Source organism: Cebus imitator, unplaced genomic scaffold, assembly GCF_001604975.1.
Source record: "Cebus imitator isolate Cc_AM_T3 unplaced genomic scaffold, Cebus_imitator-1.0 Scaffold93, whole genome shotgun sequence".
Lineage (NCBI taxonomy): Eukaryota > Metazoa > Chordata > Mammalia > Primates > Cebidae > Cebus > Cebus imitator.
Genome location: NW_016107408.1, coordinates 5,908,089 through 5,912,317, shown reverse-complemented (window position 1 = coordinate 5,912,317; position 4,229 = coordinate 5,908,089).

Here is a 4,229-nt window from a genome sequence, read left to right as displayed (position 1 = left end):
AGAGTCTTGCTCTGTTGCCAGGCTAGAGTGTAATGGCGTGATCTCACCTTACTGCAACCTCCGCCTCCCAGGTTCAAGCGATTCTCCTGTCTCAGCCTCCTAAATAGCTGGGATTACAGGCACACCCCACCACAACTGGCTAATTTTTTGTTTGTAGTAGAGATGTGGTTTTACCCGGTTCCCGAGGCTGGTCTGGAACTCCTGAGCTCAGGCAGTCCACCCGCCTCAGCCTCTCAAAGTGCTAGGATTACAGGCGTGAGCCACCAGGCCTGGCCATAACCCAGAATTCTATCCAGACACCTCAGCCCTATGTGATAATGAGCAAGGTACAAGCAAATTGCTCAGCCAGCAGAGCAGAGGACAGACCTCGGGGTGAGCTGTTTCCATTACAGTGCCACCTCCCTGCTAGTCCTGAGACATTTGGCCAGGAAGTGGGGGGAGGGTAAAAGGTCAAAGTAGACTTCACTCTGAACAAATTTCAGTAACACACTAGACAGGATTCAAAGAAGAGTAAATAAATTTCCCAAATAAAATCAAGGTTTCAGAGTCCAACTTGAACAAACATTTCCCGCTTCCCCTTAGGCCCATTTTGTTCTTTTTTTTTTCTGAGATGGAGTTTCACTCTGTGGCCCAGGCTGGAGTGCAGTGGCACCATCCTGGCTCATGGCATCCTCTGCCTCCCGGGTTCAAGCGATTCTTCTGCCTCAGCCTCCCAAGTGGCTGAGATTACAGGCACCTGCCACCATACCCAGCTATTTTTTGCATTTTTAGTAAAGATGGGGTCTCACCATGTTGGTCAGGCTGGTCTCAAATTCCTGACCTCAGGTGATCCACCACCTTGGCCTCCCAAAGTGCTGGGATTACAAGTGTGAGCCACCGCACCCAGCCTAATTTTTGTATTTTTATTTTTAAAAATTTATTTATTTTGAGACAGAGTCTCGCTCTGTTGCCCAGGCTGGAGTGCAATGGTGCGATCTCTCTCTGCCTCCCAGGTTCAAACAATTCTCCTACCAGCCGGGGGTGGTGGCTCAGGCCTGTAATCCAAGCACTTTGGAGGCCAAGGTGGGCGGATCACCTGAGGTCAGGAGTTCAAGACCAGCCTGACCAACATGGTGAAACCCCATCTTTTTAAAAAAAATAAAAAAATAAAATAAATAAAGCCGGGCGCGGTGGCTCAAGCCTGTAATCCCAGCAGCACTTTGGGAGGCCGAGGCAGGTGGATCACGAGGTCAAGAGATCGAGACCATCCTGGTCAACATGGTGAAACCCCGTCTCTACTAAAAATACAAAAAATTAGCTGGGCATGGTGGCGCGTGCCTGTAATCCCAGCTACTCAGGAGGCTGAGGCAGGAGAATTGCCTGAACCCAGGAGGCGGAGGTTGCGGTGAGCCGAGATCGCGCCATTGCACTCCAGCCTGGGTAACAGGAGCGAAACTCCGTCTCAAAAAAAATAAATAAATAAAAATGGGCCGGGCGCGGTGGCTCAAGCCTGTAATCCCAGCACTTTGGGAGGCCGAGGCGGGTGGATCACGAGGTCAGGAGATCGAGACCATCCTGGTCAACATGGTGAAACCCCGTCTCTACTAAAAATACAAAAAACATTAGCTGGGCATGCTGGCGCGTGCCTGTAATCCCAGCTACTCAGGAGGCTGAGGCAGGAGAATTGCCTGAACCCAGGAGGCGGAGGTTGCGGTGAGCCGAGATCGCGCCATTGCACTCCAGCCTGGGTAACAGGAGCGAAACTCCGTCTCAAAAAATAAATAAATAAATAAATAAATAAAAATAAAATAAAATAAATAAAATTTAAAAAGCAATTCTCCTACCTCAGCCTCCCGAGTAGCTGGGATAGCTGGGATTAAAGGTGTGCACCACCACGCCCGGCTAATTTTGTACTTTTAGTAGAGGGGCAGTTTCGCCATGTTGACCAGGCTGATCTCAAACTCTTGACTTCAGGTGATCCGCCCATCTCTGCCTCCAAGAGTGCTGGGATTACAGGCATGAGCCACTGTGCCCAGCCTCAATTGAGGTTCTCTAAGAAAAACTAAAACAGGCTTGGCGAGGCGGCTCATGCCTGTAATCCCAACACTCTGGGAGGCTGAGGCAGGTGGATCACTTGATGTCAGGAGTTCAAGACCAGCTTCGCCAACATAGCAAAAACCTGTCTCTGCTAAAAGTACAAAAAAAAAAAAATTAGCCAGACATGGTGGCTCATACCTGTAGTTCCCAGCTACTTCGGAAGCTGAGGCAGGAGCTTGCTTAAGCCCAGGAGACTGAGGTTGCAGTAAGCCGAGATTACAACATTGTACTCCAGCCTGAGTGACAGAGAGAGACTTTGTTTCAAAAAAAACAAAGAAGAAAAACAACACAAAGGATGAAGATGGGTCAAATGGTCATGTTATTGGCCAGGCAAGGTGGCTCATGCCTATAATCCCAGCAATTTTGGAGGCCAAGGCAGACTGATCATCTGAGGTCAGGAGTTTGAGACCAGCCTGGCCAACATGGTGAAACTCTATCTCCACTAAAAATACAAACAATTAGCTGGGCATAGTGGCACGAGCCTATAGTCCCAGCTGTTCATGAGGCTGAGGCAGGAGAATCGCTTGAACCTGGGAGACAGAAGTTGCAGTGAGCCGAGATCATGCCACTGCATGACAGCAAGGATGAAAGAGCAAGACTGTCTCAAAAAAAAAAGAAAGTCACGTTGTCAATTAAAATGAATCAATGGAAATAAAGATAAGGGCGTGGACTTCTAACTGGTCAGAATTTCTGCTTTCTCTTTTCTTACTCAGAAAGCTCTACTCAGCATTTATCACAGACTCAGAGAGTCAGATTTGTGACTGTTGCCTCCCAACCAGACTGTGAGAGCCTGCGGCATTTTATCTTTCTGGCCAATTGCATACAGGAGAGTACAATGATGCCTGCTGAATTAATGGACAACTGATAAGAACAGCAAACATTTGGAAGTGCCAGCTGCTGGGCTGGGTACTTTATGAAAGATGATCTCATTCAGTTCCTATTATAACAGAGTACCTGGGAGGAATCTCTAGCCCCATTTTACACATAAGAAACTGAGACTCAGAAAGGTCACGTTATGGCCGGGTGCGGTGGCTCACCCCTGTAATCTCAGCACTTTGAGAGACTGAGGCAGGCAGATCACCTGAGGTTGGGAGTTCGAGATCAGCCTGACCAACATGGAGAAACCTTGTCTCTACTAAAATAGAAAATTAGCCTGGCATGGTGGTGCATGCCTGTAATCCCAGCTACTCAGAAGGCTGAGGCAGGAGAATTGCTTGAATCTGGGAGGTAGAGGTTGCAGTGAGCCAAGATATCACACCATTGCACTCCAGCCTGGGCAACAAGAGCAAAACTCTGTCTCAAAAAAAAAAAAAAAAGAAAAGAAAAGAAAGAAAGGTATTATTTACCTGAGATCATATAATAGTAAGAGTGGAGATTAAGGCTCAGCACTGATAGAGGTCAGAGGTGAGGCTAAGCAAAAAGTGTGCAGAGAAGGGGCTGCTTTGCTCACCTCTGCCCTGATTGAATGGGCCCTTGTAGGGAGGTATGGTTTCTAAGTTCCATTCCATTTCAACTAGCCCAAGGGCCACTCATGGTATGATCTACTTGATGTTGGCTGTGCCAAAATACTTTACTGAAGTGTGCTCACAAGGAGCAGGTCATCCAGTGAAATCTGGAATTGCTTAGGCTGGAGTGCAGTAGCATGATCTCAGCTCACTACACCTTCGACCTCTGGACTCAAGTGATCCTCCTGCCTCAGCCTCCCAAGTAGCTTAGACTACAGGCACACACCACCATCCTGACTAATTTTTGATTTTTTCTTTTTTTAAAGATGGGGTTTCACCATGATGGTCAGGCTGGTCTTGAACTCCTGACCTCAGGTGATCCACCCACCTCAGCCTCCCAAAGTGCTAGGATTACAGGCGTGAGCCACCGCGCCCAGCCTGATTTTTTTTTTTTTTTGAGAAAGAATCTCACTCTGTTGCCCAGGCTGGAGTGCAGTGGGTGATCTCCACTCACTGCAACCTCAACCCACCCCCGGGTTCAAGCGATTCTCCTGCCTCAGCCTCCTGAGTAGCTGGGATTACAGGTACGTGGCACCATGCTAGGCTAATTGTTCTATTTTTAGCAGAGATGGGGTTTCACCGTGTTGTCCAGGCTGGTCTTGAATTCCTGACCTCAACTGATCCACCTGCCTTGGCCTCCCAAAGTGC